The 23,386-nt window shown below is 49.7% G+C and overlaps 1 long non-coding RNA gene and 1 pseudogene across 3 annotated transcripts in view; both read left to right on the top strand.

Annotated features, from left to right (window-relative positions):
- Positions 1-23,386, top strand: part of LOC138850221 (uncharacterized) — a 104,689-nt gene that overhangs the window by 60,645 nt on the left and 20,658 nt on the right. For 2 of the 3 annotated variants that reach the window (XR_011389915.1, XR_011389916.1), the window contains 2 exons: positions 14,983-15,060; positions 22,733-22,868. This is a non-coding gene — a long non-coding RNA (uncharacterized lncRNA). Of the gene's footprint in view, positions 1-14,982; positions 15,061-22,732; positions 22,869-23,386 lie in introns of those variants that run through there. The other variant, XR_011389917.1, reaches the window with a different exon arrangement.
- Positions 16-1,078, top strand: LOC100352747 (acyl-protein thioesterase 1 pseudogene; annotated as a pseudogene).

Raw genomic sequence — 23,386 nt, 5'->3', positions numbered from 1 at the left:
CTTCCGCTTCCAACGCGCTGTCGGGCCGAGTGCCTGTATGTGCGGTAACACCATGTCTGCTCCGCTGTCCGCCATCGTGCCCGCCGGCCGCAAGGCCACCGCCGCGGCAGTTTTCCTTCATGGATTGGGAGATACTGGGCATGGATGGGCAGAAGCTTTTGCAGGTATCAGAAGTTCACATATCAGATATATCTGCCCACATGCGCCCGTTACATTAAATATGAACATGGCTATGCCTTCTTGGTTTGATATTATTGGACTTTCACCAGATTCACAGGAGGATGAACCTGGAATTAAACAGGCAGCAGAAAACGTAAAGGCTTTGATAGATCAAGAGGTGAAGAATGGCATTCCTTCTGACAGAATTATTTTGGGAGGATTTTCTCAGGGAGGAGCTTTATCTTTATATACTGCTCTTACCACACAGCAGAAACTGGCAGGTGTCACTGCACTCAGTCGCTGGCTTCCTTTCCACAGGGTCCTATCGCTGGTGCTAACAGAGAGATCTCTCTTCTCCAGTGCCATGGAGATTGTGACCCTTTAGTTCCACTAATGTTTGCTTCTCTTCCTGTGGAAAAACTGAAACATTGGTAAATCCAGCCAATGTAACCTTTAAGACCTGTGAAGGCAGGATGCACAGTTCATGTCAGCCAGGAAATGATGGATGTCAAGTGATTCATTGATAAACTCCTACCTCCAATTGATTGACGTCATTAAGAGGCCTTGTGTAGAAGTACACCAGCATCATTGTCGTAGAGCATAAACTTTTCCCTGTGCCCAGTCTTGAAACTTCTAATGTTTGCAAGTGTTAAAATGTTTTGCAATTACACGCCAATGACACTGACTAAATAATGTCTCCTCATAGGAAATATATGATATTTCAGTTTCTATACGTGTATTTGTAAAATGTGATCCACAATATGCTGGTATTAATATAGGTGAAGCAGCTAGCTTCTTTTTCTTAACTGTAACTTAGTAAAATAATAAAACACTTCAGTCAGATTTTTTATTACATGATTTGAAAATTAACAGTATGCTTAAGGAAAATTTATGCAGATATGAATGAGCAGTTAAGATATAAGATTTTTGCATGCTGTGACTTAGTCTGTGGATTTATTCTGAAGTCACCACCCACTGTCTGATATTTTTATATATGCGCTCATATGTAATGATTGTAATACCTAAGAAGGAGAAGGTATTACATTATTCCCAGTAATAGGAATAATGCTTTTAAGTGTCAGTAAAGAGTAATATTGTTCTCTTCAAATATGGCCCTTTTATTTTGGGGACCAGACTTTTCCCTGATGTCCTTTCTGTTTAATATTCTTTTCTCCCCTCAAGAAAAAAAGTGTTCTTTCTTGATTTTCCTTTATAGCAGACCAAATACTGCTTTCCTGCCATAGAATCTACTGTCAATAATTCTGTAATATGAAATTCTGAATCACAGACCTATGGTATTGAAAATCTATTTACACTTTAAAAGAAAACAACCATTACATAAAACTTTCTGTATAACTTATTTCAAACAACTGTACATTAGTGTAAACTTAGACCTGGTCAGTGATTAGAATACAGTCTTCAATCCAGGTAACAAATCATTCTGTGTTTTTATTTTTCTGTATGTAAGTGAAAGAATAATTAGGTCATATTGTAGTATTTTCTGAAATAGTTAAGAACAATCTTAAAAACTAATTTCTGAAATTATTTCATCTCCTGGTAGCATAGTTTGTTTTCTGTACATTTGTTTTAAACCAGCTACTGTAGGAAACGAGCAGTCCATTAGAAAAAGTTGTTTTATTTCTGTCAATGAACTTATTTTAAGTTTTCATTTAGTCAAATGATTTTTAATGATTAGTTTTCTGTGCCAACATAAAAACACCAATCATTTGATTTTAAATAGTCAAAATTTCCAGATTACTGAAAAAAATATTGAAAACAAGTTTATGAGTAATAAACATTAATCAGAACCATATACTATGGTATATTTACCACACAATTTAATATGTAGCAAAAATGAATGCTTGATATTTCTGAACTGTGTTAATTTTTCTGCTGTATTTCAACTGACCAAACAATGTTAAGAATGAATCTTTATAGGCCGGCACCACAGCTCACTAGGCTAATCCTCTGCCTGTGGCACCGGCACACGGGGTTCTAGTCCCGGTCTGTGCGCCAGATTCTGTCCCAGTTGCCCCTCTTCCGGCCAGCTCTCTACTATGGCCTGGGAGGATGGCCCAAGTGCTTGGGCCCTGCACCCCATGGGAGACCAGGAGAAGCACCTGGCTCCTGCCTTTGGATCAGTGCGGTGCAGCGGCCATTGGGGGGTGAACCAACAGCAAAGGAAGACCTTTCTCTCTGTCTCTCTCTCACTGTCCACTCTGCCTGTCAAAAAAATAAAAATAAAAAAAAAGAATGCATCTTTATAAATGGGTTCTAATTGGTAATTAAAATAATTTAGTAATGGACTATATAGGATTTTTTTTTGACAGGCAGAGTGGACAGTGAGAAAGAGAGACAGAGAGAAAGGTCTTCCTTTGCCGTTGGTTCACCCTCCAATGGCCACCGCGGCTGGCGTGCTGCGGCCGGCGCACCGCGCTGATCCGATGGCAGGAGCCAGGTGCTTCTCCTGGTCTCCCATGGGGTGCAGGGCCCAAGTACTTGGGCCATCCTCCACTGCACTCCCTGGCCACAGCAGAGGCTGGCCTGGAAGAGGGGCAATCGGGACAGAATCCGGCACCCCGACCAGGACTAGAACCCAGTGTGCTGGCGCCGCAAGGCAGATGATTAGCCTAGTGAGTATATAGGATGTTAATAATGAAGCCATATGTTTATGTCTGGATTTAAAAATTTTAAACAATCATTTACTGAATAATTTTGCTTTACCTTAAAGAACACAAACTGTAGTTTCAGTTATATAAGTCAGCAAAATCTTATTTATGGCAAGAAATATTCCGTTGAAATGTTGTGCCGTAATGTGGGAAAATGTAAATGTTTTCCACAGTTTCTATCAATGTGAAATAAAATTTAATTCTGGAAAAAAAAAAAAAAAAAGGAAAGAAAATTAGCTCTCTGGGGCTGGCGCTGTTGAGCAGCGGGTTAACGTCGTGGCCTGAGGTGCAGGCGTCCCATATGGGTGCCTATTCATGTCCCAGCTGCTCCTCTTCAGATCTAGTTTTCTGCTAATGGCCTGGGCAACCAATTGAGGATGGCCCAAGTTCTTGGGCCCCTGCACCCATGTGGAGACTCAGAGGAAGCTCCTGGCTCCTGGCTTCGGATTGACCCAGCTCCGGCAGTTACGGCCAACTGGGGAGTGAACCAGCGGATGGAAGACCTCTCCTGTCTCTCTCTGCCTCTCCTCTCTCTCTCTGTGTAACTCTGATTTTCAAATAAATGAATAAATCTTAAAGAAAAAAAGAAAGGAAAATCTCTCTGTTCAGGAATTCCTGCTCATTCTAGTGAGAGCCTCACAGCATGTGGAGGGGCCACGCCTGCAGGGAGACTTGCTCCAGAAAGTACTAACCCTCGCTGTGAGACGAGCATTAACCCCTTCTAAGAGCGATGCCTCCAAGATCTGATCATCTCCAACAAGGCCCCCCCACCTCTTTTTTTTTTTTAATTAATTAATTTTGGAAATTCAGAGTCACAGAGAGAGAGGGATGGAGAGAGAGAGAGAGAGAGAGAGAGAGATGATCTTCCGTTCTCTCACTCCCCAAATGCCTACAGCAGCCAGGGCTGGGTCAGGCTGAAGCTAGGAGCCTGGAACTCTATCCAGGTCTCCCATATGGGTGGCAGGGACCCAACCAGTTGTGCCATCACTCACTGTTTTCCTAGGCACATCAGCAGGGAGCTGGATGGGAAGCAGAGCAGCCGGCAGTACCCCAATATGGGATGCCAGAGTTGTAGGTGTTGGCTTAGCCCACTGCATCACAGTGCTGGACCCCAAAGCTTGCTTTTTAGATTAAAACAAAAGCAAAGGTAACTCTGGGTGGCAGGAAAAAATGATGTATGTAAAATAATCTCGGATTTCTTTTTTTTTTTTTTAAATATTGACTTCTTTTTGAAGTGACATCTTGACAGCAGGGACTCCATTTTGGAGAACCTGAGACTCCATTCTGGGAAGGTGCCCCCCCCACACACACACACCATGAGACTCTGATCTGAAACTATGATCTAAAACAGTAGAACAATAGCAGTCTACTACATCACACTTGGCAGAGCATAGAAACCTCCTACCACGATTGTTCAAGCTTGGAAGTGGATAGGCTGCACCTGTGCTAATGATAAAAATGTAATTTGTCTATGTCCTAGGCTGGCACCGTGGCTCAATAGGCTAATCCTCCGCCTGCAGTGCTGGCACACTGGGTTCTAGTCCCGTTGGAGTGCCAGATTCTGTCCCGGTTGCCCCTCTTCCAGGCCAGCTCTCTGCTGTGGCCTGGAGTGCAGTGGAGGATGGCCCAAGTGCTTGGGCCCTGCACCCGTGTGGGAGACCAGGAGAAGCACCTGGCTCCTGGCTTTGGATCAGCGCGGTGCGCCGGCCGCAGCGGCCATTGGAGGGTAAACCAACGGCAAAGGAAGACCTTTCTGTCTCTCTCTCTCTCTCTCTCTCACTGTCCACTTTGCCTGTCAAAAAAACAATTTGTCTATGTCCTACATATGATTAAAACCAATACCTGGATTAATGTCAAGATTATAATTGGAATTGTTAAGAATATACTGGTATTAGGCCAGCTCTCTGCTGTGGCCAGGGAGTGCAGTGGAGGATGGCCCAAGTGCTTGGGCCCTGCACCCCATGGGAGACCAGGAGAAGCACCTGGCTCCTGCCATCGGATCAGCGCGGTGCGCTGGCCGCAGCGCGCCGGCTGTGGCGGCCATTGGAGGGTGAATCAACGGCAAAAGGAAGACCTTTCTCTCTGTCTCTCTTTCTCACTGTCCACTCTGCCTGTCAAAAAAAAAAAATTATAATCTTGACAATACCAGTATATTCTTTTTTTTTTTTTTTTTTGACAGGCAGAGTGGACAGTGAGAAAGAGAGACAGAGAGAAAGGTCTTCCTTTGCCGTTGGTTCACCTTCCAATGGCCACCGTGGCCAGAGCACTGCTGCCAGCGCACCAGGATGATCCGAAGCCAGGAGCCAGGTGCTTCTCCTGGTCTCCCATGGGGTGCAGGGCCCAAGCACTTGGGCCATCCTCCACTGCACTCCCTGGCCACAGCAGAGAGCTGGCCTGGAAGAGGGGCAACCGGGACAGAATCCGGCGCCCCGACCGGGACTAGAACCCGGTGTGCCAGTGCCACAAGGCGGAAGATTAGCTTAGTGAGCCGCGGCGCCGGCCCCAAGATTATAATTGATACTAGTTTCACATAGGTTTTAGGTCAACTTGACCCCAGTAACCTGTATTCCCCCTGATCCTAGCAACCATGTATTCCCCTCCCAATTTTGCAGTTTTTGCCTTTGTAAACCCTGTTGCTTTGGACTTCAGGGTTGAGTGTTCTTTAGGGCATGCGCCCACTCTCCACCACCGGCAATAAAGGACCATCAATTTTTATCAATGTGTGGTGCTCCTTTGTTTACACTCGCTCAGATACAACATTTTTTAAAAAAGATTTATTTTATTTGAAAGAGTTACAGAAAGAGGTAGAGACAGAAAGAAAGAGGTTTTCCATCAGCTGGTTCACTTCCCAAATGGCCACAATGCCCAGAGCTGAACTGATCGGAAGCCAGGAGCCAGAAGCTTCTTCCAGGTCTCCCACATGGGTGCAGGGGCCCACGGACTTGGGCCATCTTCTGTTGCTTTCCCAGGCCATAGCAGAAAGCTGGATCGGAAGTGGAGCAGCTGGGGCTAGTGCCAGTAGCCATATGGGATGCCGGCACTGCAGGCGGGGGCTTTACCCGCTATGCGACAGTGCTGGCCCCAAGGAGGTTCATTTTGGTTCATGGTTTCTGAGGTTCACAGCCCAAGATCCAGCAACCCCATTGTTTGGTGATTGGCAACATAAAGGTCGCAGGCAAGCAGAGGCACTGGGAGCCATGAGTCTGTCCTCGTGAAGCCACTGCAAGCCAATCACAGGAGCTCCGCCCCATGACCAAACAACCTAAACCAATCAAATCACTCCCCAAAGGCCTCACCTTCAGAGGGGTACTCGGATTGTTTCCATCTTTAATCCATTAACCATTAATGGGAATCATTAACCATTATTACAAGGCTGTGGGAAGCAAGCCTTTAACAGGAGCCTTTGAGGACACAAACTAATTTCCAAACCACAGCAGGACTTCAAAAGGCTCATGGGAAAAAAAAAAATGGAACTAGCAGATGAGTTTATTTTGGTTTAAAAATATCCCTGAAATCCATGCTTTTAAAAAAAAATTATGTATTTTGAAAGGCACAGTTTGAGAGGGGGGGGGGGGGCTTCCATCCACTGGTTCACTCTTCCAATGGCCACATTGGCTGGAACTGGGCTGATTTGAAGCCAGGAGCAGGGGCTTCTTCCAGGTCTGGGTCTCCCACGTGGGCACAGGGGCCCAAGCACTTGGGCCATCCTGGCTGCTTTCCCAGGCCATCAGCAGGGAGCTGGATCGGAAGTGGAGCAATGCTTGCTTCCATAGCATATACACTAAGATTGGAAGTGGAGCAGCCAGGACTCCAACTGGTGCCTACATGGGATGCCTCCGGCACTTAACCCGCCACCGACCCTGTCAGCCTTGGAAGCCCCTCACATGCGTGGAGCTGTTTTTGTTGTTTTCTCTGTAAGAACTAGCCTTTCATTTCCCACAGCTATTTTGAGGCTCCCGGTATGTATGGGGTGCAGTGTGCCATTTCTTGGCGGGGGAAGGGAGCTTTCTATTTGTGTGTAGTTTATTTCTTTGCAAGACCATCTGCTCACAACTTCCAGAGAGGAAATACAAAACAAGAAACAACCCGGCCGCGGCCACACACGGCCTGAGGAGGAAGCGCCACCCGCGCGGCTCCCGCCCTCCACCCTGCTGCCCCGGGACAAAGGCTGACGGGCGTGTTCTTCTCCCACAGACGCGAGGAAACAACGCCTAGGCCCAACTCAGGCCCCACACGGCTCCGAGCTCAGCGAGGTGTTGCTGCGCGTGCGCCCTGGGGCCCGCCCGCATCGGGTGCCACTTATCTGCCCCCTGGAGTGCTGAGGTTCCCTCGTGCTGGGACCTTGTTTATTAACTGCCTGCTGGTAGCCCAGGCTGTGGGAAGCTGCGCCTGTCACTTCCAACAGCAGATGGCGATGCTGCACAAGGGGAGCCAGTTTCAGGTCCTAGAAGGGACAAATCATACGAGTGCTATAAATAAACTAGTAAATAGCTGAGGGTTTTTTTTATGGCTTTTGCATTTTTTTAAAAAATGATTTATTTATTTGAAAGGCAGAGAAAGAGAGAAGTCTTCCATCCACTGGTTCACTCTCCAAATATCTGCAACAGCCAGAGCTGGGCTGATCCGAAGCCAGGAGCCAGGAGCTTCTTCTGGTCTCCCACATGGGTGGCAGGGGCCCAAGGACTTGGGCCATCTTCTACTGCTTTCCCAGGCCATAGCAGGGAGCTGGATCAGAAATGCAGCAGCCGGGACCTGAACTGGCTTCCATATGGGATGCTGGCACAGCAGGCGGCGGCTCCACCCACCATGCCACAGTGCTGGTCCCACTACCTAAAAGTTTTGAGAAAGCTTTCATGGCCAGCACTAGGGTCAGCTGGAACTTTCACTCCATGGGGTGATCCCTACCCGCTTCTCCACGTTTACCAAGCCACAGCAGCCCCTTCTGTCAGTGCGCTGACACATTGCTTGGGGTGGGGGTGGAGAGCATTTGAGGAATGAACCAGCAGATGGGAACTCGCTCTATAAATGTATTTGCCTCTCTCTCTGACTCTCAAATAACTAATAAAAATTAACTGCTTGTGGATATGATCAGTGTGTCTTTCTTATTCTGATCCTGTTAATTTTCCCAGCAATTCTTGGTCCTGATTTCGCGTCATGCGTTTTCACCAGCTCACGGGGCTTGCAGAGTGCTGGCATCCACCCTGCTCGTCTAACTTTCCCAGACACGGTACCTGAGGACAGGAATGAAGTCAATTAATGGCCAGAAAAGATGTGGTGAATTTCATATTTGTTCTTACATAGAAGGCATGTTAAGAAGTCCAAGTTCCTAAGCCAAACGCTTTACTTCTCTGAATCATGATAAAGTTTCTGTAGCGAGGATCGCATTCAAAGTTCATTTCACCCTGTGTCAGCTCCTGTGTCCTTCGGCAGACCTAGCATTGTATAGGGACATACCATGAGCTACTGACTCAGTTTTGCTCAAGTTCCTACTCCAAATAGAATGATAAAAATAAAGCAAGTTCAACAAGGCCATGTACATTTGGTAGCAGGTCTAAAGCGAGACCCAGTGGCTTGTTCTTCTAGTAGGAGGTCACAATAATATTGGAGTGTGAGGTGCCAATTATATTACCATGTACTTATTAATAAATTTGGAAAATTAATTAGCGCTGGGGGTTCTTGCCTAATATTCAGAGAAGAATTCTGAATACTGGCACAGGTAAACGAGGCAGCATGATAAGTTTTAAGCTTTTTATTCAGTGAGAGAAATGCATAGGAGCATGAGGGCCCTATCTAAGAGAGAGAGGGAAATCTGGATTCTTAGCAAGTACCCGGAGCCAGCCACACAGAGGAGCACGCAGGGCAGGAAGCAGGGGGCAGGTGACCTGAAGGTCACGCGCCCTAGAGGCGCAGGGGCAGCAAGCAGGTCCGAGGCAAAAGGAAAGAGGGTCAGAAGGCTGGAAAGGGCTGGGCCCGCCATGTCTCAGGCCTTTAATCCACTTCCAAAGGGGAGTGGTCAGTTAGCCTGATTGGCAGGTGGGCGCACAGGTGTGACCAGGTAGGGGCATGAGGTCACACAGGGGCATGGTGAAGGCATGGTCTTTCAGCTCACAAACCTGATCAATTTTTATCCTATCTGCCTGCCTACAACAACATGATGTCTCCGTATCTCTGTAATGTTAGAAGCCAGGTAACAGGTGCATTAATTTTTTAGGTGAATATATTCTGTTTTGTCGTTCCTTGCTGTATTGTTATCTGGAAGCTTGCTATAAATAGAAACATGTATTAATCTATTATTTAAATAATTATTTATTTTATTTGAAAGTCAGAGTTACATATAGAGAGGAGAGGCAGAGAGAGAGAGAGAGAGAGAGGTCTTCCATCTGCTGGCTCACTCCCTAATTGGCTGCAATGACAGGAGCTGTGCCAATCCGAAGCCAGGAGCCAGGAGCTTCTTCCAGGTCTCCCACATGAGTGCAGGGGCCCAAGGACTTGGGCCATCTTCTACTGCTTTCCCAGGCCATAGCAGAGAGCTGGATCAGAAGTGGAGAAGCCAGGACTCGAACTGGCACCCATATGGGACGCCAACATGGCAGGCAGTGGCTATACCCACTACGCCACAGCGCCAGCCCCTCATCTATTATTTAGTTGTCAGTGTCTCTTTTTGTTGGGACTCTGAGGAGGTCTATAACTTCCCAGTCTCATCTTCTAATGCAGGCCTTTCTTCCCTCAATCTTGTACTTTTATTTATTTAAAAGAATTTTTTTTGACAGGCAGAGTTAGACAGTGAGAGAGAGAAAGAGAGAGACAGAGCGAAAGGTCTTCCTTCCATTGGTTCACCCCCCAAATGGCTGCTACGGCTGGAGCTGTGCTGATCCGAAGCCAGGAGCCAGGTGCTTCTCCTGGTCTCCCATGCAGGTGCAGGGCCCAAGCACTTGGGCCACAGCAGAGAGCTGGACTGGAAGAAGAGCAACTGGGACAGAATCCGGTGCCCCAACCGGGACTAGAACCCAGGGTGCTGGCGCCGCAAGCGGAGGATTAGCCAAGTGAGCTGTGGCGCCAGCCTATTTAAAAGAATTTTAAAAATTATTTTAGAAACAGAGCAAGAGATCGATTTTAAAAAAAGGAAGATTTATTTTATTTATTTAAAAGGCAGAGTTGCAGAGAGAGAGAGAGGGATAGGGAGAGGGAGAAAGATTGGTGTCTTCTACCTACTGGTTCACTCTCCAAATGGACGCAATGAGCATTGCAGGAGGCAGCTTTACCTGCTACACCATGACACTGGCACTGAATTCCTAGCTTTTAAGAATGGATACAAGAGCTAGGCAAAGATCAACAAGGATATCGAATATTCGAACTCTGTAATCAGGCTTCTGTAGAACATTCCAACCAATGTATTACCAATGTATTCCTACCAACAATAGAGGAATACACACTCTTCTCAGGGGCACGTAGCATATTCTTTAGGAAATAGCATAGGTTAGGGGCCGGCACTGTGGCGCAGCGGGTTAGCACCGTGGCCTGAAGCACCAGCATCCCATATGGGTGCCTGTTCATGTCCCAGCTGCTCCTCTTCAGATCCAGTTTTCAGCTAATGGCCTGGGAAACCAATTGAGGATGGCCCAAGTCCTTGGACCTCTGCACCCACATGGGCGACTCAGAGGAAGCTCCTGGTTCCTGGCTTAGAATTGGCCCAGCTCCAGCAGTTGTGGCCATTTGGGGAGTGAACCAGTGGATGGAAGACCTCTCTGTCTATAACTCTGCCTCTCAAATAAATAAGTAAAACTTTTTTTTTTTAAAAAAAGGCCCCAATAAATGTAAAAGAACTGAAGTCATACGAGTATATTCTGTGACCACAGTAGCAATTAGAGTGCAATGATAGGACACTGGGGGAAATTCACAAATGTGTAGAAATCCAATGTCAGACTCCTGAAATAATGATGGGTGCCATGGTTTGAATGTGTCCTCACAATTCATGTGCTGGAAACTCAACCCCAGGCCAACAGCCATAAGGTGGGGCCTGGTGGGAGGCGTTTGGGTCACGAAGTCTGCAAAGTTCTCCGGATTTGGAGCAAGGCAGTCCCAGGTGGTCCTTGGCTTGCATGTGAGAAGCACGCGAAATGTGGGGTGTGCCGTCTTCAGAGACATCAGAGGAACAACCAAGACATCTTTCTTATAAGCCAAAAGGCAACAACTTGCCATGAGTGGGACTTGTGTATAAAGAGAGAACGGAAGCAAGCCAGCCCGTTTCTCCCTGCCCTCCGTCTCGGATGAGGGAGGAAGAGCATTGTGGGTTACATAAGGATGCTCCCTCATCTAAGCACGGCCCCCTCCTGACACCTGCGAAGATAACCGCCACTACTCCCCAGGGAGGTAGAGAGCAGCTGGCTGCAGCTGTGGGGCCGGCTGCCTCCGAGTGCCTGAGCAGGGAAAGCTGTCAGTCACAGCTCCCCCACCCGACCGCCCCAGCTGCATGCGGATTAACAAGTTGCACCCACATCTTCCTTACACCAGTCTGAGCGGCTGGGGTGAGAATTCCCACCCACCCCCTCCACACTCGCTCCCCTTCTGCCCCAAGCCTGAGCACGTTAACTGGGTGCCTACAAATCTTCAGTTATCCTGTCTCTAAACTCTACTCCTGGCAAAGCAGCCTCACACCCTGGTTGAAGAGAAAACCTGGCCAAGGATGCTTCCCCCCACCCCGAGGAAGCACCCCACCCCGTTACTCTGCTTTGTCAGCCTGGTTTAGTGCAGCCAGAGCTCTTACCACTCCGTGAAATCAGTTCATTGTATTGTATTCCTTTCCTGAAAAGTAGACTCTGTCTTGAAATGGGACCAAGTCGTATCACCAAGGTCTGGAATACCGCCTGGAACAGAGGTCTTAAAACTATGTGTTGAGCGGTAGGCACCAAGCAGCTGGATAAGATGCCCGTATCGAGTACAGAGCACTACAGTGCCTGGGTTCAACACCTGCCTCTGGCTTCTGACTCCAACTTTTGCTAATGCAAAAACCTTGGAGGCGGCCGGCACCGCGACTCACTAGGCTAATCCTCTGCCTTGCGGCACCGGCACACCGGGTTCTAGTCCCGGTCGGGGCGCCGGATTCTGTCCTGGTTGCCCCTCTTCCAGGCCAGCTCTCTGCTGTGGCCAGGGAGTGCAGTGGAGGATGGCCCAAGTGCTTGGGCCCTGCACCCCACGGGAGACCAGGAGAAGCACCTGGCTCCTGGCTTTGGATCAGCGCTGTGCGCTGGCAGCAGTGCGCCAGCCGTGGTGGCCACTGGAGGGTGAACCAATGGCAAAGGAAGACCTTTCTCTCTGACTCTCTCTCTCACTGTCCACTCTGCCTGTCCAAAAAAACAAAAACAAAACAAAACAAAACAAAACAAAAAAAACCTTGGAGGCAGCAGTGCTGGTTCAAGGGATTGGGTCCCTGCCACCCATGTGGGAGACCTGGATGGAATTCTAGGCTTCCAGCCTCAGCCTGACTCAGCAACCCTGGCTGTTGCAGGTGTTTAGGGAGTGAACCAGTGAATGAGAGCTCTCTCTCTCTGCCTCTCAAATTTTAAAAACAAATCTTGAAATGTCTGTTGTTATAGGAGACCCAGATGAAGCTCCTGGTTCCTGGCTTTGGTCTGGCTGGGCCAGGCCATTGTTGACATTTGGGGAATGAACCAGCAGGTGAAAGATCTCTCTCTGTCTTTCCCCTTCTCTCTCTTACTCTTTCTTTCTTAAATTTATTTATTTGAAAGGCAGAGTGACAGAGAGAGAGAGAGAGAGAGAGAGAGAGAGAGAGAGAGAGGCAGAGAGAAGTCTTTCATCAGCTGGTTCACTCCCCAAGTGGCCACAACAGCCAGGGCTGGGCCAGGCCAAAGCCAGGAACCCAAGCACTTGGGCCATCCTCCGCTGCTTTCCCCAGGCACATTAGCAGGGAGCTGGATCGGAAGTGGAGCAGCGGGGACTCAAACCAGTGACCATAAGGGATGTTGTCATTGCAGGTAGTGGCTTAACCTGTTACACCACAACACCGGCCCTATCTTTCAAATACACAAACAAATCCTTTTAAAATGGTATCTTCTGTTACACAGAAGTCTTCAATGAAATTTTATTTCAAATTATGCGTACTTGTGTCTGTATCTTACTTTGGGGGGGGGGTGAACAGAAGGTCACGTGTCCATGCTCAGGCGAGATAGGAGGAGAGTGAGCCTCAGGGGGAGAGTGGGGATCAGTGGTTTCCTGGGGCCTCGACTGACACTATTGGGGTTTTTTTAAAAGGTGATTCCTAAAGGCTGGGAAGCTTAGAGGCGTTTCTGTTATGTATAGTTTTGTCAAACGTTTTCCTTGTGCTTGAAGAATGGCTGGTGTTGGAGGCAGATGGCCATCTAAGTAGACAGCTGTGGATGGGTGCTGGATGCTGGAAGCCCAATGGGGAACAGGAGCACCAGGCTCAGCCCCACAGGGTGGGGATGGAGAGCCTGGAAACACTTCCAGAAAGGTGACCCGGGCACTGGGTCTCTAAGCAGGGCATCAGCCAGGTGGAAGGGGGAGGAAGAACAGCAGGCACAAAGTCAGACACAAAAGAAATCAAGAACGAGACATCCGTCTCCACCAGACCTCCCAGCATCCGCTCGCACTGCCCCGCAGTGAGCAGTCCCGCTGGCCCCAGCCTCCCCACGGAACCGAATGGAACTGAACTGCCTGAGGAAGTGCCCGGCACAGAGTAAGAGGCAGCAAATGTTTGCTGAGTGAGTGGACGAACCTTTGCCCGGTATCTGGTCTACCCAGCGGGCCGAATGTCTTTGTGCAGGTGCCCGCCTAAGTCATACCCGACTTTGCTGCCTGCTTCGGCATGGAGTGTACGACCCTGGATGCCCGACATGGGTAAAGCACCTGGTGTGTGTTCAAGGTGCTTCACTCCTTGCACACGAAGGGAAGCAGCCGTGTTTGTTCTGCGTCTCCAGGACAACCTTGCTGGGTGAGCAGAAACAGACTCCTAGGAAGAAGTAAGTAAATAAAAGTGGATAGGCAATTAGCCCGGTAGTTAAGATGCTGGTTAAGGGGCTGCTGCTGTGGTGTAGCAGGTAAAGCCGCCGCCTGCAATGCCAGCATTCCACGTGGGTGCTGGTTCGAGTCCCAGCTGCTCCACTTCTGATCCAACTCTCTGCTATGGCCTGGGAAAGCAGTAGAAGATGACCCAAGTGCTTGGGCCCCTGCACCCATGTGGGAGACCCAAAAGAAGTTCCTGGCTCCTGGCTTCGGATCAGCCCAGCTCCGGTAGTTGTAGCCCTCTGGGAAGTAAACCAGCGGATGGAGGACCTCTATCTCTGCCTCTGCCTCTCTGTAACTCCGCCTTTCAAGTAAATAAGTCTTGAAAAAAAAAAAAGTTGCTGGTATGACAGCCATGTCCCATGTTGGAGAGTCTGGGCTCAGTTCCCAGCTCCAGCTCCTGATTCCGGCTTCCTGCTTCCTGCTAATGCAGACCGCGGGAGGAGCAGAGATGGAAGTGATTGCGTTCCTGCCACCCGCGTGGGAAGCCCGCATGGAGCTCCTGGCTCTGGGCCCCGCCTGGGCCTGGCCTTGCAGACATTCGGGGAGTGAATCAATGGATGGCTATCTCCCTCTCTCTCTCTCTGCTTTTCAAATAAAAGGAAGGAAGGAAAAAAAGGAGGGAGAGAAGGAGGGAGGAGGAAGAAAGAAACTCCTAAAATATAAATGCTAACAATAATGATATTTACTGAATGCCAACTGTGTGCCAGACAGTTCTTTAATAATCTTCACAACAGATCTGCAGGCAATGTTATCTATTATAGAAGAAGAAGAGAAACCTCACAGGGATTACCAAAGCTGCCCTGACCTACAGGCTTCTGTAAGTAACTGTGACAAACCACCGTCTAAGGAGAACCTGAACTTCAAAACTCCCATCTTAAACAAAGAAAAGGTTTTCCTAACAGAGTTTGGAGTTGTGCCCGGCCATGAAGGACATTAAAGAGGAATGCTGTGAGCCCACAGGACCAGCAAGCAGACGGCTGAGTATTTACTCAGGCCAACAAGAACAGTGTCCAGTGCCCTCGCCCACTTTCTTAAGACAAGTTGAACAACACACTTCTCTTTGGAAAGTACTCTTCTAATGAGTCACTCACTCTTGCTGTGTGCCCGCCAGGGTCCTGGGTGTCAGAGAAGCCTGCGTTCCTTGCCCTCGGGAGGGGAGAGCCCAGTGAGGACAAGGCGCCTTTGGCAGGTAAGCAAGGCATGTAAGTACGGCTGTGACAGGGTCCCCAGGGAGACAGAGGCATGCTTTCGTGGGGGGTATGGGAGGGACAGGGGCAGCGGGGAGGGCTTCCATGAGCAAGTGCTGTGCTCACCCTGGGTCCCCGGGGCGCCCAGAGGCTGCTGGCCGAGCGTGAAGAGCTCCAGGCAGAAGGAAGAGAACTCCAGACGTGGAAACAGAAGTGCATGGAGCGGAAGTTTAAGAGGCAGAATTTGCTGGATGTGGGTGGTAAGGGAGAGGGGAGTGGCCTGGGTGATGGGGCCAGGAGAGGGACGACTCACTGCACCCGTTATCGCTGGCTAGGAGACAGGCCATTGGTAAGATGATGGTGATGAGTCTGATCTTGGACATTCTGTATAGGAGATGCCCACTGGATACCCAGCTGGAGATTCCAAATAAGCTGCTCTCAGTACAGTGTGTTGGGTTGCAGACAAATAGGAGAGTCATCAGCCTATGGCTATTTGAAGACGTGACAATAATTCCCTTCTAAGAACAGACTCGCAATCACTGAAATCACATACAGGCAAACATCGCCTCCCATTAAAGCAAGCTGCTTCACAACATACAACATGACCTAAGGCCAGAAACTGTATTTCTGGAACTTTCTTTTTTTAAAGATTTATTTTTATTTATTTGAAAGTCAGAGTTACAGAGAAAAGGAGAGTCAGAGAGAGAGAGAGAGAAAGAGAGAGAGAGAGTCTTCTATCCTCTGGTTCACTCCCCAATTGGCTGCAATAGCCGAAGCTGCACCCATCAGAAGCCAGGAACCAGGAGCATCTTCTGGGTCTCCCATGCGGGTGCAGGGGCCCAAGGACCTGGGCCATCTTCTACTGCTTTCCCAGGCCACAGCAGAGAGCTGGATCAGAAGTGGAGCAGCCAGGACTTGAACTGGAGCCCATATGGGATGCTGGCACTGCAGGCAGTGGCTTTACTCACTACGTCACAGTGCTGGCCCCTAGAATGTTCTTATCTAGGAGAGCAAAAAAAATTTTTTAACAATTTATTATTTATTTATTTGTTATTAAAGATTTATTCACTTGCTGGAGAGGCAGACTTAAGACAGAGAGAGGGAGACACAGAGAGGGGAGAGAGGTCTTTCATCTGCTGGTTTACTCTCCAGATGGTCAAAGCCGGGAGCCAGGGGCTTCATCTATCTCTCCTTCCTGGGGAGCAGGGGCCCAGGCACGTGGGCCATCTTCTGCTGCTTTCCCCAGGCCATCAGCAGGGAGCTGGAAGCAGAGCAGTCGGGACTCAAGCCAGTACCCATATGGGTTGCCGGTATTGCAGGTAGCAGCTTTACTGGCTAAGCCATGATGCTGGCCCCAGAGAGCATAATTTAAAAAAATAAAATAAATTAGGCCACTATCAAGCTAGTCAAAATTTTGTTTTACTCTCTCAACTTAACTCTCAACTTTACTCTCTCATTTATTTACTTGGAAGGCAGAGCTACAGAGTCAAAGGCAGAGAGAGAGAGAAAGAGGTCTTCCATCCAATGGTTCATTCCCCAGATGGCTGCAACAGCCAGAGCCGTACCGATCCAGAGCCAGGAGCTTCTTCCCAGGCTCTCACACAGGTGCAGGGGCCCAAGGATTTGAGCCATCTTCTACTGCTTTCCCAGGCCATAGCAGAGAGCTGGATCAGAAGAAGAGCAGCTGGGACTCAAACTGGCACCCATATGGGATGCCACCACTGCAGGCAGCGGTTTTACCCACTGTTCCACGTGCTGGCCCCTAAAATAAATATTTAAAAAGAAAGGGGCACAACAGAATAGGCACCTGCCTATGATGCTGGCAGCCCATATGAATGCCATTTAGGGTCCCAACTGCTTCACTTCCAATCCAACTCCCTGCTAATGTGCCTGGCAATGCAGCGGAAGATGGCCCCAGCACTTGGGCTCCTGCCACCTATGTGGGAGACCCAGATGGAATTCCAGGCTCCTGGTTTTGGCCTGACCCAGCCCCAGCCATTGCAGCCATTTGGGAATGAGCCAGTGGATGGAAGATTTTTTTCTCTTTCCTTCTGTCTCTCCCTCTCTATCTGTAACTCTGCCTCTCAAATAAATGAAATGAATCTTTAAGAAAATTTTTCTTTCACAATAGCTTACTATATATTTTATAAAAAGAGGAGAGAGTTTGAAAGTTTCCAACTCAAAGAAGTGATAAATTTTTAAAGAGATAAAAATGCTAATTACCCTGGTTTGACCATTACACACTGTATAAACATATTGAATTGAATAGTTACAATTATTATATGTCAATAAAAGAATAAATTAAACACTCTCAAAGTATAGGCTCAACATAATGATGGAGTGGGCTGTAGAAAGAATCTGTAAACTTGAACATAGAATCAAGAATCATAGAATATATACAGGGGCCGGCGCTGTGGCGTAGCAGGTAGAGCCGCCACCTGTAGTGGCCGGCATCCCATGGGGCGCCGGTTCAAGCCCTGGCTACTCCACTTCCAATCCGTCTCTCTGCTATGGCCCGGGAAAGCAGTGGAAGATGGCCCAGGTCCTTGGGCCCCTGCACCCACGTGGGAGACCCGGAAGAAGCTCTTGGCTTTGGATCAGCACAGCTCCGGCCATGGTGCCAGTCTGGGGAGTGAGCCAGCAGATGGAAGACCTCTCTCTCTGTCTCTACCTCTCTCTGTAACTCTGTCTTTCAAATAAATAAAAAATAAATCTTAAAAAAAAAAGAATCTGCCAAACTGAGCGTCTGAGAAAAAAACAACCAAAAAAAATAATAGGCAGAGCCTGCGGGACATGCAGGACAAGAGCTTTAACAACAAAAGATATTTTTCCTGGAGGCCCAGGCTGTGGCAGAACTAGTGGATTCTCATCTGAGACATCTGTGAAGGCTTAGGAGTCCAAGAACTTAACCTGGGGACAGATTCCAATGTGTGCGAAGAAGAGCAAATCAGTTCAAAAGAGGATAATTCAGGGGACAGACATTTGGCTCCACAGTTAGGTTGCCACCTGGGACACCTGCATTCCATATCAGAGTGCCTGGTTCAAGTCCCAGCTCCTCTGTGATCCAGCTTCCTGCTCAGGTGCACCCTGGGAGCAGCAGGTGACAGCTCAAGTGCTTGGGTCCCTGCCACCCATGTGGGAGACCCAGATGGAGCTCCAGGCTCCTGGTTTTGGCCTGGCCCATTCCTGGCTCTTGTGGGCATTTGGGAAGTAAATCAGCATATGGACATTCCCTCTCTCTCTCTCTCTCTCCCCCCTATGTTTTTCAAATAAAATGAAAATAAATAAATGATAAAAGATTTTTTAAAAAGATTTACTTATTACAGAGAGAGAAGAAAAGAGAGAGAGAGAGAGAGAGAGATCTTCCATCCACTGGTTCACTCTTCAAATGGCTGCAAGAGCCAGAGCTGGGCATTGCAAAGTCAGGAGTCTGGAACTCCATCTGGGTCTCCCACATGGCTATCAGGGGTCCAAACCCTTAGTGCATTCTCTGCTGCTTTCCCAGGCGCATTAGCAGGGAGCTGGATTGGAAGCAAGACAGCCTGGACTCAGACAGGCACTCGTACAGGATGCCTGTGTCTTGGGTGGCCACAATGCTAGCCCCAGAAAATTTTGTTTTTAAATGGCTAATCCAAGAGTGTTATTCAAAGCGCTCTGAGGGACCAGTAAGGAACAAAGTGAGATTTGTAATCCTCATTTCTGCACATCACATATTGCTTTTTGGGGAAGAATCATGGCTGAACCAAGTGAATTGGGTGGGGCGTTTTAGGCCTGGAATCTTGTGCCCTTCCAGCCAGGTTCTGGGAGGTTCCTGTGTGTTTCTGGGTCACTGAAGCTTTCACACACGTTTGCCAGTCTCTGCTCAACTGTCAACATTCTGGGTCCAAAATTAGCCTGCAAAAAGGGACTGGCCGGTCGGCTCCCAGCACCGCCCAGGAGCAGCAAGAACAGCCCTTCCCTGAGCTGCCACGGGAGACAGAGCTCCTTTCCCCAAAGCCGAGAACACGCATCTCCCGGCACTGTGCAGACCGGGAGGCAGGCCTTGTCTGATTCGATCGTTGTGCCAGGTTAGTGGAACATAGAGCTTAGCTTAGGCCAAAACCAGGCCCCTCCCTGGAGCTGAAGGCAGGATCAGTTCAACTCAGATGCGGGGAGCCTCTCCCCAAACAAAACCTGGATGTTGTTGGGGAACGGGGAAGTGGATGTTGGGAAAGCGACACCAGGGCGCTCTCTGCCATTGCTGTGAGGAGCTCTTCATGTCTGGTTTCCCAGTCCCTGGAGAGGGGTACCAGGCTCCCAGGTATGACGTCAGCTACATCTTGAACAGTTTTAGATACGCTGAGTTTTCCACTCGCTTAAGGTTCAGTGTTCCACTCCTGAAAGATTCCTCTCTGGGTCAGTTTGAAATGAAAAATTTCAAACCACCTTAAAGGGTCAGCCCGGGTCAGAGGGAAGGGCTCCTCCCCCATGCTCCCCGGTGTGCGCCCACGCGTGTCCTATTCCTGTCAGCGCCCACGGTGACCACGTCTCATGGGATTCACATCCCTGGTCCTCGCCGTGCATCAGGGAACTTCGTCACTGTCCAGGGCCCCAGGCAGCATTTGGTTCAACAAATGTTTGTTAGCAGCATAACCACTGCCTGCTGCATCTGCTGCTCTCTAGTGCAATGGTGCCAGTTCCCCGGGCCTCGCAAGGGGCTGGCTTCTGAGCCTTCCGCCTTGCGATGGGCTCAGCGGCGTTCGTGGGGACACTGGCCTGGGATGGTGTTGGTCCCTGAGCCCTTGGCAGAGGTCGTGGGCTCTCCTGGAGAGGTTCCCGGCAGGAGGGACCCAGGGAGGGTAAATCCGAGGACAGTCACCTGTGGCTCAGGGATGTGTTCTGCCCAGTGCCTCTTTAGGAATTTTTATCACCGTGTGAGCGTCACGAAGGGTACCACCCACACCCAGGGGTCGCTCGCCATGCACGGCCCCCTGACACCAGGCATGCACAGCTGCTTCTGGTGTCACACAGCATACTATTTCATAGTGAACTGGAAAACCATCTTTTTTCCTTTCTTTATTGAGAGGCAGGGCGCTGTGGTGTAGTAGGTAAAGCCACAGCCTGCAGTGCCAGCATCCCACGTGGGTGCTGGTTCAAGTCCCAGCTGCTCCACTTCCGATCCAGCTCTCTGCTATGGCCTGGGAAAGCATTAGAAGATGGCCCAGGTCCTTGGGCCCCTCCACCATGTGGGAGACCCAGAAGAAGCTCCTGGCTCCTGGCTCCTGGCTTCAGCCTGGCCCAGCTCTGGACATTGTGGCCATTTGGGGAGTGAACCAGCAGATGGAAGATTTCTCTCTCTCTTTCTCTCTCTGTAACTCTGCCTCTCAAATAAAATAAATATTTTTTAAAAATAGACAAAACCAGTAACGTAGTAATTTATGACCATCGCAGGGTGTTGTACATAACTGCTTGTCTTACGTGCCAGGCAGTGCAGCAGGTACGTTTACACCTGTATCACCGTACACATATGGAAACAGCATTTGTGCTACAACCTCACCTGGCGAAATGAATGTTGCAGCTCCATTATTATCACTTTTTTAAAAAAAGATTTATTTTATTTATTTGAAAGAGTTATAGAGAGAGGTAGAGCCAGAGAGACAGCGAGGTCTTCCATCTGGTGGTTCACTCCCCAAATGACCGCAATGGTCAGAGCTGAGCTGATCCAAAACTAGGAGCCAGGAGCTTCTTCTGGGTCTCCCATGTGGGTGCAGGGGCCCAAGCACTTGGGCCATCTTTTACTGCTTTCCCAGGCCACAGCAGAGAGCTGGATCGCAAATGGAGCAGCAGGACTCAAACCGGCGCCCATGTGGGATGCTGGCACTGCAGGCTTGGGCTTTAACACACTGTGCCACAGCACCAGCCCCTCTATTATTTTTTTAATTTGGCAGGTAGAGTTATAGACAGTGTGAGAGAGAGAGACAGAAAGAAAGATCTTCCTTCCGTGGGTTCACTCCCCAAATGGCCGCTACGGCCAGTGCACTGTGCCAGTCTGAAGCCAGGAGCCAGGTGCTTCCTCCTGGTCTCCCATGCGGGTGCAGGGCCCAACCACCCGGGCCATCCTCCACTGCCCTCCCAGGCCACAGCAGAGAGCTGGACTAGAAGAGGAGTAACCGGGACTAGAACCTGGCGCCCCGACCGGGATTAGAACCTGGGGTGCCGGCGCTGTAGGCAGAGGATTAGCCTAGTGAGCCACGGCACCAGCCCCTCTATTATCTTATGGAGCCAGTGTCACACATGTGTTCCACCACTGACCAAAACACTGTTCTTTGACACACGCCTGTACTTACAGTAACTCTGCAGGGACAAACATGACGTCATTTGAAGAAAATTGTCACGAGTTAGAGGCCAGTGAGGAGCAGGCCTGGAACAGGTGGCACACCAGCAGGTAGGGGACACCTGTTGCCAGCACCGTGGAGAATCTGTAAATTGCCACCCCAGGTGGTGGGCGCACTTCACAGGAATTCTGTGGGTTGGCTGAGAAGTGCTGAGTCGTGAGGACACCTGCAGACCTGCTCCTTTTATCTAGAGAGGGCAACAGTGTTGTCTTTTGACTGGTGCTGCAGGCGTGAGATCGGCCAGGCCCTCCTGTTTGAGCACCCACTATCCCTGTTACTAAAACACTGAGGTCACCTCTGAGAAAGGGATCATTTATCATTAAGCGCAGGAGAATGGGGCAGGGCGTGTCAAACCCAAATCCTCTCCCCTATGGAAAGGGGCTGGAGATTTAGAGTTTGAGTCGTTGGGGTGGAACAGGGTGACATGAGTGACGGCAAGTGACAGGTGCAGAGGTGAGGAGTGGAGAGTCCTCCGAGTGTGTGGCGTGGCACACACGCCTTCACACTCATCGTGGCGTGTGCTGTGCACACACGCCTTCACACGCATCGTGTGTTCCAAGGTGGCTGTGAGAATGTCCCCGTGGAGGCATGTCACCCACCTGGCCCAGATTGGCCTCAGGACGGTCCCAGAAGGAGGTGGCCACCTTTCATTCTTCCCGGAGGAGGTTCAGGGTGCTGAAAATGTCCTCCTTGGGAAGGAGGAGATATTCCCAGGAAAACGAGCTGCTCTGCCACCCCAGGCACCACACCCAGCCAGGAGGGTCAGTGCTGCCCAGAGCCTCACGCATGTGAGATCAAACCAAGGGGTCGGCACTGTGGCGCAGTGGGTAGCCACTACCTGCAGTGCCGGCATCCCATATGGGCGCCAGTTCCAGTCCCAGCAGCTCCACTTCCGATCCAGCTCTCTGCCTGAGAAAGCAGAAGATGGCCCAAGTCCTTGGGCCCCTGCACCCACATGGGAGATCCAGAGGAAGCTCCTGACTTTGGATTGGCTCACCTCCGGCTGTTGTGGCCACTTGGGGAGTGAATCAGTAGATGGAAGACCTCTCTCTCTGCCTCTCTGTAACTCTGCCTTTCAAATAAATTAATTAATTAAAAAAATAAATAAAACCAAAACTCCCATGTGTCCTGATACAATGTATGGGGAGACTGCTACCCTCTGAGGTAGGCTGTCAATCACCCTGCAAGCCCCGCACTTTAGCTAAGCTTGGGGTGGGAGGGAGCTTGCCTACTAGGCTTTGTACACTGAATTACTTTTGAGCCATGTGTGTAGAACTTTTTTTTTTTTCACTTGCTCCAGAATGATGCACTCTCCGTAGCGTTTCTTTCCGTTGGGAACATGCTCAGTGTCATCTCGCCAGGCACCGGCTCTGGGAAGGCAGGCTGGGCAAGAGGAGAGCGAGGGGGAGCAAGGCCAAAGGGAGGAGGCCCGTGAGAGAGAACAACACCGGCACAGCAGCGCAGGGCCCGTTCCGGGAGTCTCTGCTGACGGGAGCCGGGGCCCGTGTCTCTGGCAGAGGCACAGAACGCAGAACCGCAGCGAGAGTCTGGGCACACTGGACTGGGAGCCCAGCCTTCCACTGTTGGCCGGTGCTGTGCGCCTCGGCGGGGACCTTATCCTCTCTGAACCGGCTTCCCCATCGGCGGCCCAGCAAGGGAAACGTGGTAGGTGTTGCTACCGTTAGGGGCCCACGTGGCTTAATTCTTATTCCAGGTTCTTGTCCCACAGAGATAAGAATTCAAAGAAGGGCTGGCACTGTGGCGTAGCAGGTAAAGCTGCCGCCTGCAGTGCTGGCATCCCATATGGGAGCCAGTTCGAGTCCTGGCTGCTCCTCTTCCAATCCAGCTCTCTGCTATGGCCTGGGAAAGCAGTGGAAGATGGCCCAAGTCCTTGGGCCCCTGCACCCATGTGGGAGTCCTGGAGAAAGCTCCTGGCTCCTGGCTTCGGATCAGC

Source organism: Oryctolagus cuniculus, chromosome 6 (assembly GCF_964237555.1).
Source record: "Oryctolagus cuniculus chromosome 6, mOryCun1.1, whole genome shotgun sequence".
Taxonomy (NCBI): Eukaryota; Metazoa; Chordata; class Mammalia; order Lagomorpha; family Leporidae; genus Oryctolagus; species Oryctolagus cuniculus.
The sequence above is the reverse complement of the archived record's forward strand: the minus strand, read 5'-3'. Positions and strand labels throughout refer to the sequence as shown.